Source organism: Gymnodraco acuticeps, unplaced genomic scaffold (assembly GCF_902827175.1).
Source record: "Gymnodraco acuticeps unplaced genomic scaffold, fGymAcu1.1, whole genome shotgun sequence".
NCBI classification, from domain to species: domain Eukaryota; kingdom Metazoa; phylum Chordata; class Actinopteri; order Perciformes; family Bathydraconidae; genus Gymnodraco; species Gymnodraco acuticeps.
The window spans coordinates 94,862-109,072 of record NW_022992154.1 but is presented as its reverse complement, the minus strand read 5'-3'; the positions used below and the strand labels follow the sequence as shown (position 1 = coordinate 109,072).

General features: G+C 41.1%; 1 long non-coding RNA gene across 1 annotated transcript; it reads left to right on the top strand.

Moving 5' to 3' along the window:
• The first annotated feature begins 599 nt into the window (after positions 1–599).
• Positions 600–7,594, top strand: LOC117538583. The gene is made up of 4 exons (XR_004567877.1): positions 600–880; positions 1,053–1,216; positions 1,386–1,469; positions 7,031–7,594. It is a non-coding gene; the product is annotated as an uncharacterized LOC117538583 (long non-coding RNA).
• Positions 7,595–14,211: the final 6,617 nt, after the last annotated feature.

The window sequence follows — 14,211 nt, the reverse complement described above, 5'->3', positions numbered from 1 at the left end:
TGAAAAGTATTAAGTAACACTAATTTTAAAGTGTAAAAGTATCCCCATAATTACACTGAACATGAGCAAAGGAGAGGTAAGCCTATAGGCTAGTCCAAATCACAGTGCAGCTAGCATATAGTCCTAATGTATTCATGCTAATGTAGCACAAGCTACAATGCTGGGTGGGGTTTGCACAAGTATTATAGCTGACCATGATAATGATAGAGTAACAAATCACATCTGTGTGCCATATATAACTTCTCATTTTGCATATACTTTATATACTTATTACATTGCTGTTAACAGTTTATTTATTTGCAATACTCTAGATGTAATCTACAATTAGGTGCGAGCAGAGCCTTGCAGCGGCGCGAGCAGAGCCTTGCAGCTGCGCAACTGTGGCATGCTTACGGCCCCTACACACACGGCAGCGGGCTTGTCTGAAGCTCGACCAACAACCACTCGCATGAATATCCCGCCCTGGACACACAAGCACGCGGTTGGATTGGCTAGAGCTTGTACTGGCATATTATTTGATTGTCACAATGCAGTTTGGCATAGCGTGACGTCACTCCATTCAAAGTGAATGGAGTGAAGTTACGGCCCCTACACACGGCGGCGTGCGTTGACGCTTCTGCCCATTCACTTTGAATGTGGTGACGTCACGCTTAGCCGAACTGCATTGTGGGAGCAAAGTGTAGCTTTCATGTTGTTGGTCTAGCTTCAGACATGCCGCCCCGTTTGTAGGGGCTGTTACACTGTATGTGCGCTGCGTTTGGGGGTGCTGCAGCCCCTTCCCTCGTCCACCTTTGCCCTGCGGCGCAATGAGATCATCAATGATGAGCTACCTGTTGGAGAGATCCTGGAACGCTGACCTGCCTTGAAAATGGAGTCACAGGTGAAAATATTTTATTTATTACAACTATATAATTATTTTATGTGCCTTTGTCACTGATAACTTTAACATGTTTACTCAGATTTAGCATGTTATGTTTCTGTTTATCTCTGCTGCCTTCGGTCCACATATACATTGTACTGTGAATTAAATAGTCATTTTATATTTTTGGCAGAGTTTCACAGGATAACAAACCTCAACCTGAAGAACCACTTCTATGCGGAGTTGGATAGACATGTCCCCCCCGTCTTCAGAGCCTGTTCAGGAAGAAGGCGGCAAGCAAGGAAAGGAAAGGAAACTGAAATTCTGGATCAGCTATTAGCCTCCTATGAACTCCAGGTGAGTCGGTTATGCCTCTTGGTGTTTTATTCTCATACTAGAGTGGATTATCTTTGTCAAAATGTTAATCTCTTCAGTCATGGAAGAGCCCTTTCTTGTGATATCAATTGTTGTGTGGTTATACTGTTTAGCATCCAAAGTAAAACAAATATATGTTCTCACACTCAAGGAGCAAGGTGACATGTCCTCCGTGCTGCTGTCCTCCATGCTCTATCTGCATGAAGATGACTCCACGTTTCTGAGGCTGTGGCATGTAAGTCAGCATAATAACTGTTTTGAATGTATGTGACAGATCATCCAAAAATATAGTTTCTCGTTACATTGTTTCAGGAGCTCTATTGCAGGGAGACAATTATTTGAATTTTTATAGTGAAAAAATTATAATAAATGATAGATTTAGTTTGAAAAAGTATGAACTGTCCTGGTGTCATCAAAACTTGATTCTGTCACTGAGGTGTTGTTAATCAAACATATCTTGTGTTGCTCACATCCCATTCAGGTTCTAGTTCCAAGATTTGAATATTGCTATAAGAATTGTAATTATTGTAAGGTACACAATGGACATGTTGAACATAATCTCCCTTTACTTCAAGTGTTGAATATGATTTCTACTTTAGGATTTATTTGAAATGTAAGCTCTAGGTTTCAGTGTATAAAATGGGCTCACGTGATTTAATAAAATACACAATCAAGAGAGGGCTTTCTTTCCTGCAGCATCAGTGTTCAATACAAAATAATCTCTAGTGTTCCCCATATTTTTTTGTATGTGTAGTAGGGAGAGATTATACTGTAAATACATATTCAGTTGCCAGTTTATTAGGTACAACTAGCTAATAGTAACAGTCTAATACAGTGATAAAATAAATCCTACCCTTATTAATGTTGTACATGTTTTTTTGTTGAAAGCATTTATGTCAACTGATTGGTTATTTTGGAGGCTGACGTTTCTGGTGCTGTAACATTATGTTGTGCAATGCTAATAGGCGTTTCCTTAAACCCACATTAGGCACAAAACATAAGGTTATTTTTAGGCCTGTCAAACGATTAACATTTTTAATCAGATTAATCACAGCTTACAAATTAATTAATCATGATTAATCACCATTCGAACTATGTCCAACATATGCCATTTATTTATGCATATTGTTGTGGGAATGGAAAGATAAATGAAAGAAGGCGGATATATCCATTTAACATACAGTATCTATGTTTATTATAACATTTTTCTGCGTGTCAAAATAAAAGACAACCCACACACCTATCAATCATCAAACCGTGGGGTCTTAATTCATTACGTGTTGATTTCTATCAACGGGTACTTCAGGAAAGTCGACGGGGGGTGGGGGCTGGTGGAGTACTTCGTGACCACAGAGTGTGAACGTTGTGATCAGCTCTTTTAGCGCAGTTCTCCAGTGAAGGGGGGGGAGTCTCCCTCCGTAGCCGGTTGGCGTAGTTTTGGCACAATTCCATTGTACAGACCGACGTTAACAGCAGCCCTGTCTGTGCACACGGAGACCGACTCTGTCGTCCGGTGATCTAACCGCCTTCTGGAAAAGTTTCACAAGTAGCCTACGTCGGTACGCAAATGCGCTTTGTGACCAGTGCTTGAATTGGAATGAAAAAGGTGCCAGTACTCTAAAATCAGCAACTTTTTCAAGTCAATTTTATATATACAGCCCACAAACAAGAATTTGGCTACTATAATGCTGGTGGGTTTGTCTCTTTACTACTGTATATTTTAGAAAGGTTCACTGTACTTAACATTTTTTATGATAGGCAGCGGATATGGCTAAAGCTCAGTAAGGTCAATATTAACTGAAAATTCTGCTGAAGACACATGAAGCAGAGACCTTTCAGGTGAGAGCCCCTCTGGTGGTGTTCAACATTAATGACAAGGAAACAAAGCTCTGGTCAGAAGCATTTTTTATAAAAAGCTTTAACAAAATTAAGTATTTCTGTACATTTTGAATGCAATCTAACTTTCCAACTCAGAAAACGAAAAACGAAAAAGTGCCAAAAGTCTTCTCACATGGCTGAGCTGCTTTGCAATATACTTCACCACTGAAGAATACAAATATGTATAAAGTAAACTATGATGCAATCTAACTTTCCAACTCAGAAAAATGATAAAGAGCATGAACAAAGAACATGTAAAAACAAATGCAAAATTTGCACAATCTAAAATGAGAAACTGTAACTGCAAGTAACAAAGTCTGAGCCATGGTAAAGAGTTACATTGAACACCAAGCTGATCAGATAACTCCCTGGTTGGTCTGAAGTCCTTCTATCTCCAGGATCTGTACAAATCGGCACATTATGCCAAAAGTCTTCTCACTGGGTGAGCTGCTTTGCAATATACTTCACATTGTTAGAAAAGGCTCCAGAAGGCCTTGGGGACATCAGTATCAGGGGCTGGAGCTGGACAGGCTCTTTCATCAGCACTTCTCCTTCCCTTTGCCAGCCAGGACCTCACATACTGTTCCGGATTGAACTGTCCTAGTGATGGTCCATTACATTTAATGAAAACCAGGCTGGACAGTCGGCTGACAGAGAGAGCATTCCTTTTTGCAGTAAGGATATCGTTCATGCAGCTGAATGCCCGCTCACACTCACTAGTGGAGACAGCGATGGTTCGGACTGCTTTCAGTAGAGGCTCCATGGCAGCAGGTGTACGGGATGCCCTGGTTTCCTTGTATTCGCGAAAGCCCTGAACAGTCTCTCTTCTGTCCACTTTCAGCACTTCGCACAAACGTAGCACCTCTACGTCCCCATACTGTACGTCTAACTCCTCTTCAGGCCAACTTCCAGGATGGATAACTTTCATGTCCTGGATTAGCTGATTGTCCCGGGCCTCCCGGCCATGTAATGGGATTTCTCTTGTGCTGACATGAGAGGAGGTTGTGGAAGTCATTCTGTGTCTCAGATTCTCTACCATACTGCGGAAAAACTGACCTGCATGAATCTGTACAAGCCTGCCATTCTCACGCAGGGCAACACCCTTGAAGGACTTCTCAGCTAGAGCTGTATGAACTGTAGTCATGTGTGGGCCAGGCATGGTGACCATGGATTCAAAAACTCGTATTTCTCGAGTTAAGAGCCTATCTGCTGTAGGCAGTGTCATCTCTCTTTTTTGGAGTTGCCGAGAGAGGTCGCTGAGCTCTGTGAGCGCATCGTACATCAGTCCCAGATTGCTGACAAACGTTGCAGATGTGAGCACATCATCCAGGCCCTTGTACTTTGCACTGTCTCTGGAATCCCTGCTCGTGTCGTTTGCAGCATTTGTGAAGTGATCATGAAGCACTCGGTAGTTTTCCCAGACTGCTCTGACGCTCCTTTCACTTGAAGCCACCCAGCGGATGGACAAAACACGCCCTATCACCAGGAGACGCTGTCCGACTGCTTGCGCACACTGCGCTAACTGCCTCTGATTTTTGGGGGAGGCATGGAACAAGGAATAGAGTTTGTCAAAAAAGATCTGGAAATGATTGAGCCCTGAGACCTCCTTGACCACATCCCCAACTGCCAGCTCTAGACGATGATTGGAGCAGTGCCACACAAACAGGCTTGGGAATTTACTACACAACTGGGTAGCAACGCCTGTTCTCTTCCCTAGCATGACTGAAGCCCCATCACATGCAAAAGAAACGAAACACTGACCTAAAAAGTCCTCGTTAAAATCTCTTCCAAGACACTTCATTAACGCCTTTGTGATGTCATCAGCCGTTGTTCCATCCAACTCGATCAGCTCCCAAAAAAACGTTTCGGGCTCAGCATCAGCTAATGCTGAGCGTAGACACACAACAAGCACCGTTTTACCACTAATAGTGGTAGATTAATCGACCAAAACACAGAGTTTTCTTTGGTTTTCTGTAATGTCTTTTGCCATTTTTTTCTTCAGCTCATGAGCTATGTGGTCGATGATTTCGCCACAGGTTTTATTGGAGTGCAAAACCCTGCCCACGTTCAGCCCATTCAGTTTCTGTACATTCAAATCAATTGGCATGTCTGTGAATGGCCGGCTATGTTTGCCAATTGTATATGCCGTTCGAAAAACTCTGATAGTGGTGTCTAATTCAGATTTATACATAGACTGCACTTGATGTTGAATAGTTTCACATGAAGCAGATGTAAGGATGTCAGCAGCTTTTACATGGGCTTGTGATTCTTTATGTTCTTTGATTTTTTTTCTCAGGCTAGCTTGTTGTTTGCCCTTGTCAACACCGAAATGAGACACTGCACACTCACCCCATTCAGTTGACAGTTTCAGTCCTTGTCCAGTGTGTATTCCCAAAGATTTGACATCTCTGCATATCCGACATCCTAGCTTCTTATCTTTAAGAAGGAGCCATGCATTGGTCTTGCAAAAAATATTGCACCTGGTCCGTTGTCCAGCAGTCAGGTGCATCGCTTTGCCCGGTGTTGGTGGTGGCAGTTGCGCCAGCAGCAGCTAACGTTAGAGGCTCTGGAGGAGGCGGCGGAGCTAGTGCTAATGCTAATGCACTAGAACTTGGAGCAGGAGGATCAACCAAAGAAAGCTCCCCATCAGACACAATTTCCAACACAGGCACAGCATTCTCTGTATTTGAAGTTTCTTCCGGCGACAACCGCTGTCTTTTTGCACTTTTATTAATCCAAGCTAACATTTTAGAAATGCTAATTTGTGACGTGACTTGCTTTCCTTCTCTCGGGGGCGTGCCTGCTCTGTTCTATCACTCTACATAGCCACCCACTGGGTGGGAGTTGCACTGCATAAACACAACACGTGCATCTAGGTATGTAAATTGTAAAGCATTAAAACATGGTTTTACTAACAGTTTTCAGTATGTTGTTACTTCGGCATTATTATTATTTTTATTATTTTGAAACGTGTATTACTATTAAATCACGGTGAAATAGGTTAATTTTGACATAGTCGTTTCCACCACAGTATTTACATGGAGAAGATAAGCCCCGCCCCCTCTCCAGTACGTTCTGTTTGAATGACAGGAGTAAACAGCTGACAGCCGCTGTGAAACTCCAGCGGTTAGAGCGATGAGAATGTCCGTTCGGCACCTCATGACGCATCTACTGAGTACCGGGCGGCTGTATATATATATATGGATGTATAATAAGAACGGCGGGAGAGTGTTGAGTACTGGCACGGTGCATGAGTACCGGAGTACCGCCAGCATGCCGGTACTGAGCAAGAAGTGCCGGTACTCCATGGGTCAGAACCAGAAGTGCCGGTACTGCGTACCGGTGAGTACCGGCCCAATTCCAGCACTGTTTGTGACACAAGTGACGGTACGCATTTCAGAGAGATTACGCACATAACCTGCGTACCAGTTATGTGCACCCCTGTACTACAGCAAAAGTATTCTCCGTCGGGACTTCCTGCAACAACACCACGCCGTTATCAAAGATGTTCTATTGAGAAGACGATCACTACGTGACAAAAGTTTTCAAAACCGTGGCTACTGAAATCAATCTTACTAACTGCTGTCTGTGCAATTTACTACGCGCGAGTTGGCAGACTTTATTTTGCTTACTTTAACATCATTTTTCATGATGAGGCTATGCGATTTCTTGGTATGGGTGTAGCCTACCCCAGCCATATCCTGGCGCTGCCACTGGTGGCACGTATGGGGCGGGCCATTCTGCACATGCGTTAAATAAATATTTTAACGCAATTAATTCAAACAATTAATTACCGCCGTTAACGCGATAATTTTGACAGCACTAGTTATTTTATGTGATATGTCACTGATGTATTTTTCAGAAAACATATTTCTGAGATAGGCAATTTGGGTAACGTTTATCTGTTCTTGTCATCAGGTGGAGCAGTCTGATGATCCAGACACAGAGGACTTCTCATGATCAGTGCCATGTCAACAGATACCACGCTCTTCTGCCCAGAGAGGATCGCTGTTGTCATTGAGGGTAACGGAGTTATCGAACTCCCCACACTGGCTGACGCATTCATCCTGCTTTTTGCACTGACCTTTGCCCTGCATCTGAGCTACCCAAAAGACTTGGCCAACACTTTCGACTTCACCCAGAAAGTGTTGATGGGCCTGGATGAGGGGAACTTGAAGCCCAGGGTGTTGAGTCTGAAAAGGCTTTTGGCAGTTTAATCCTACCAACAAAGTTGCACTTTAACAATCACACACACACACAGTTCTCCTCGGCTTACATCCTGCTGCTTTACATCTGTGTTCTATTGTGTTCATTGACAGATTTGTTACTGTTCAGCTTCAAGTTGAAGGACTGTTCGTAGATGTTTTATACTTTTATATGTATTGGGTCTTTATGGTCCATGTGTTAAATTAATATGCAAAACTGTTCCTGAAAATTGTGTTCACTCATAAGTGATGGTTAAAATACAGATATTTCTCAAGGCCCTGGCACTGTTTTTAAGGCAAGGCAAGGCAAGGCAAGTTTATTTATATAGCACTTTCCAACACAAGGCAATTCAAAGTGCTTTACAAAAAATGAAAGAGATTAATAAAATGGCATTTAAAATCAGTCATTAAAAAGAAAAGCTTAAGGTGTTTTTTTATTTATTTAAGAGTTAAATATATTGAATTTGTATTGTGCTAAAATGCATTGTTCTTTTATAGTGGAAATGGAATGTTGGCGATTTGCCAAAGCTGTTCAAATTATCAATAAATGCATTTTTATATATATATATATATATATATATATATATATACACGGTGTGTTTGGAGATAATTCATTACACTATATTCTATTTAGCCCAACAATATAGTTAATTTCAATCAATAGCTTGGGTCAAATGAACAACCCAATGTATGGTTTATATTTAACCCAGTGATGTAGTTAATTTCAATCACTAGCTTGGGTCAAATAAACAACTCGGCACATGGGTTAAGACAACCCAGCGCGTGTTCTGTCCTATAGTGACTCAGCAGCTGGGTTATGATTGGGTTATTTTTTAACCCAGTAGTTTTAATAGTGTAAGTGCTTTGACAAAAAAATCCATAACAAAACGTCATCTGTGGAAGCCGTAGTACTGTAAAAAGCACGACCAATCATTTTAGCCGGCTAAAATAACTGGATGGCCTACCTGCCTGTCAGCCTTCCATCTGAGCATAAACTTATCTCTGCCCTCATTGGTCATGTGCGTGTTCTTGTGTGTTGGAGGAGGGGCTCTGTAAGGAAGTCCTCTATCTTAATGATGAGAGAGGATGGATATATTCTTACCTCTACTTTGTGATAAGAGGAAAATACGAAATTGTATTAAAATAGTAATTGTTAAACATATTATTATTTCATTTACTGAGGTTTTAACCATTATTTACCACATGTGTACAAGGAGTTGAATAATAGCATATCTTTAGGTCATTACATTTTCTTAAATTCTGTTTAATTTTATTAATACAAAAATAGGGCATAGAAAATGTTTAATTGTGTATTTCAGCAGAGGTGCTGGACCTGGAGGTGCTGACCTGGGGTCAGTGAGACATCATCTGGGCTGGTTTAGGGGAAGAAGGAGAATATAAACTGTTATAATCACAGCTATTAAGATTAGAAAACTAATATTGTTGAGACTCAATCTATATAAACATGCTGTTCATTTAAAAAAAAAAACATTGTTTTATTAGTACAGAAAATGTAAGACTTACTTTAAATATGAAATAATATGATTAAATCACATCAGCTATATATAATGTAACATTACTGGGGGCTAAAGGAACAGCTTGATCGTATTTACCTGGCCATGATCCACTTTATTTCATCGCCGACGGTGATCTCCAAAACATGGATAAAGTAAAAAAGTAAAAGTAAAGTTTGCTCATTTGCTATCAGGCTGCTGGAGCAGCGCAACAGAAGTGCTCCGTAGGCTAGACCGTCTCATGGGCTCGTGGGCTGCATCCTTCGTGGACCGCGTAGGCTGCGTCCTCCGAAGGATGCAGCCCCTGAATTGAGACACGGCCTAGCCTAAACCTTTTGGTCACTGGTGTATCATTCCATCAATACTTTTGGGGACATTTTACACACACCTTACCCAAACCTAATCGGGGACATCCATCCCAGTCAAACCTGTGGTCACTGGTGTATCATTCTATCGATACTTTTGGGGACATTTCACACACACCTTACTCAAACCTAATCGGGGACGTCAATCCAAGTCAAACCTTTGGTCACTGGTGTATCATTCTATCAATACTTTTGGGGACATTTCACACACACCTTACTCAAACCTAATCGGGGACGTCAATCCAAGTCAAACCTTTGGTCACTGGTGTATCATTCTATCAATACTTTTGGGGACATTTCACACACACACCTTACTCAAACCTAATTGGGGACGTTCACCCAAGTGAAGCCTTTCTTCACTAGTACATCAATACCTTTAGGGTTGACTAACAGACTATTTGGGGGAACTCCCCACCACAGTAAATCGTCTTACCAATGAGGCTCAGTCATTTGCATTGAAGGGTACGCTTCGAAACCAAAGGAGTTAGTGAAAACCATAAATTATTTCTCCTTTTTTCAGTCGCCCAATGAACATGCCGTCCGATATGAGTACCGTCTCAGGTAAAGAAGCGCAAGTATTGGATATGTGGTCTGCTTTACATTGCTTTCTTTCCACAATTTCATAAGCAAAGTAGATCTTCTGGCATAATAGTAGATTCTGATATTAATGTTCAGTGTTGCTCTCACCTTAAATTAACATTTGTAGACATTATCATATTTTCATTTAATTTAGCTTCTGATTAAAAGGAGAGTATCTGTGGGTATAGCCAACACACCAGAAGATGTAACTGCCTAAGGGTATATAGTTTACCAAATTGTTTTTCAAGTTTTTCATACAAAGATCAACTGCATCTCACCTGAATGCAAACCCTTGAATGAGCAAAATACATTATCACAAAAAGAGAAGTTTAATGTGGTGCTGTAGTGCTGTTGCAATACTGTAAATATGGAGAAACAAATCAAATACAGATGCTTCCGTGCACAAGGCCTCACTTAAATGCGAGGTACTTTACAGTCACATGATCTCAACCCAAGGTAGGATTTGCATGTATAGTAGCTGACCATGATAATGATAGCTACATGCTACCAATAGCTTGCAATGCATAGTAATGTACATTTACTTGGTTAATGATGCCAACATCACCTTTATCTAGCACAGGAGGGAGTTAAGTGGAAAAAAATAAGAATTAGTCGTTTTAAAAGCAGATCAACAATTACACTAAACATGATTAAAGTGTATACAAGCCTGTATTGGACAAACCACATCACCAGTGAATTTATTATTTAAGCACGCTGTAGTGCAAGCTACATTAGCAGCCATCATTATGGCTTTATTATCAGGCTTAATGTGGGCTACCTATAGGGCCCTGTATACACATAAAATATGAAAAACATCACTTTTGGGGACCCGGCAATCCCCCACACTACCACTAGGGGTGATGTAGAGTTATACACAGATTGAGTGGGGGTGGAGTGGTGAGCACACACACAGATAATCTGAAAAAAGTCACTTTTAGGGACAGTTGATATTTTAAGGCCAAAATACATTTGAGTATTTTGAACACACACACACACACACACACACACACACACACACACACACACACACACACACACACACACACACACACACACACACACACACACACACACACACACACACACACACACACACACACCACACACACACCACACACACACACACACACACACACACACACACACACACACACACACACACACACACACACACACACACACACACACACACACACAACACACACTCACACACACACACACACACACACACACACACACACACACACACACACACACACACACACACACACACACACACACACACACACACACACACACACACACACACACACACACACACACACACACACACACACACACACACACACACAATTTTCAGAGGTTGTTGTGTTTAATATTCATGAGAATATTTGTCATTGTTCAAATGATAATAAACATTAGCATAAAGCATATTTGTCCACTTATATGTTGATAAGAGTATTAAAAACTTGAAAAATATTCCTCTAAGGAACATTTAGAACAGATAAAAAATGTGCGATTAATCGTGATTAACTATGGACAATCATGAGATTAAATATCTTAATCGACTGACAGCCCTAGAGCAAAGGTATTGTCACTATGTAATCTGTTGCAACACGTCAGCTAGCTGGGCTTATTTGAATCCTAAATCACAGGTTACCCACTCTTGCCACATCAAAACATGAACCTGATTGAGGCTTTATTTGAACCGATGAACACTTTATTTTCCTCCCTGAGATCGTGAGGCTTTTCATGCTTTCTCATGGACCTGTAACAGCTAGCCCTGATGCTCACTCTCCCTGAAGGTAGATCTTTGTTTGAAACTGTGGGGAATTGGACATCATTCATGTTATCCAAAAAAACGTAATAGTATATCATTAAACGCTTTACACTGCATCAAGACTATCAAGTTGTCAAAGTTAGCCAGTAACTACAGCTTTGTTTGTCACTTACCTTCATAATTGTCGATGTAACTGGATATGTACATCTTTAACCCCTTTTCTCTTTTGCTCCTCGGGTCTGAGCCTGCCGCTTGTACCAGCCGATGTACATCACTTGTTAAGAACTCAGACACTTACTGTAGGAGGTAGGACCCAATTGCACGACCCGGGAGACAGAGGTATAGCATTGGTAAGATACTTTATTTTTTCCAAAAACACGATGAACAAAAAAAAAGGTCACTAACTAATCTCTAGTTGAGATGACAAAAATAGAGAACAAAATGAAAATCGCTCACGTGGTGAGGAACAACACTTTTCTTGAGTACAAAAGAGCATAGACCTGACCATGGCAAAAGATAAGAGCAAAGATCTAACCATGGCAACAGACAAAACGAACTGACAAGGAACACTGGGAGACAGGGGAATTTAAACACAGGGTAACAAGACACAGGTGGGAACAATCAGGGGCGGGGCTGACACTGATGAGCACAGGAGACACAGAAGGGGTGACAGGTGAAAACAATCAGGAAATTAGACACACCAGGGAAACTAACGACAGACAGGAAAACACAGGGACAAAGACCAGACAATACACAGGGAGGAAAACATGACAAGGAGAAAAGCAAAACACCCACTACCAGACACACAAAACTAAAAACGTGACACAACACAAATCGTGACATCACTGATGTTAACCTAAGGTAGGTCTTGGAGACATAGAGTGTAAAATAGTGCCTATATAATATCTATACGCTATCTCTCTCGCTATCTATTGCTTTCTATACGCTATCTATCGCTCTTCCCTCTACCGCTCTACCGTAGACCGGAAGTTTACAACCACACACTCAATGAACCGGAAATGGAAATACGTCATCCCGTGCAACTAGCCTATACGAAGCTTAAGACGGCATAACTTTCCTGCAACTACTGACGCACATTACCCTCTGATGTATGACGTCACCCAAAACACGTGGGTTAGCCCCAGTGTTGCCAACTCCATAGTAAGGAAAGTAGCTATTGGCTGTCCGAAAAGTCACCAGAAGTCCCTAAATGACGTCATCGCCTAATTTGCATATCATGTAATGGCGGTAAAAAAAAACGTTCCACCCCCTTCAAGGATCAAAACTTAAAACCACCAGAGTCAATCCAGACGACAGTAGATCAGAAATGTCTCTATTAGACAAAGTAGAAAGTAGAAACTTAAAACCACCAGAGTCAATCCAGACGACAGTAGATCAGAAATGTCTCTATTAGACAAAGTAGAAAGTAGAAATAGTTTTTAGTAGAAATCTCCCTTACAATAAAGGCAGTATGCCCGTGTGTCATCTCCAATACATGGCTTCAACCATCCTTTAAACTCAGGGTTTGATTCCCATTCCTTTCTGCACTTTTGTGAATAGAGTTTAGACTGTGACATGATGACCTACGTGGATGTTTAGCTTGTCACAGAGATGCACACACACAGTGGACGAGGTGATCAAGTGACTGAGGCTGTGTGAGTCAAAGCAAAGCAAAGGCAGTTATTTATTATAGTGTGACAGCATGTGTGACAGTGAAGAAACATTTAGGCAAGGCAAGGCAAGGCAAGTTTATTTATATAGCACTTTTCAACACAAGGCAATTCAAAGTGCTTTACAAAAAATGAAAGAGATTAAGAAAATGGCATTTAAAATCAGTCATTAAAAAGAAAAGCTAATAAAATAAACATTAAAAGAAAAAATACATGGATACAAGTTACAGTGCTGTCAATTAAACATTAAAAGAAAAAAGTACATGGATAAAAGTTACAGTGCAGTCTAAGATATGAATAGTTCAATTAAAAGCAGCGACAAAAAGAAAAGTCTTCAGCCTGGATTTAAAAGTAGTCAGAGTTGCAGCGGACCTGCAGGTTTCTGGGAGTTTGTTCCAGATATTTGGAGCATAATAACTGAACGCTGCTTTACCATGTTTAGTTCTGACTCTGGGGACAGAAAGCTGACCAGTCCCTGAAGACCTGAGAGATCTGGATGGTTCATAATTTAGCAGGAGGTCAGAAATGTATTTTGGGCCTAAACCATTCAGTGCTTTATAAACCAGCAGCAGTATTTTGAAATCTATTCTGTGACACACAGGAAGCCAGTGTAAAGACTTCAGAACAGGAGTGATGTGATCCACTTTCTTAGTGTTAGTGAGGACTCGAGCAGCAGCGTTCTGAATTAGCTGCAGCTTCCTAATAGATTTTTTAGTGAGACCTGTGAAGACACCATTGCAGTAGTCCAGTCTACTGAAGATAAAAGCATGGACAAGTTTTTCCAAATCCTGCTGTGACATTAGTCTTTTAATCCTAGATATATTCTTTAGGTGATAGTAGGCTGATTTAGTAACAGTTTTAATGTGACTGTTGAAACTCAGGTCAGAGTCCATGACTACACCTAGATTTCTGGCTTTATCTGTTGTTTTGAACATTGCACACTGAAGCTCAGCGCTAACTTTTATACGTTCTGCCTTGGCTCCAAA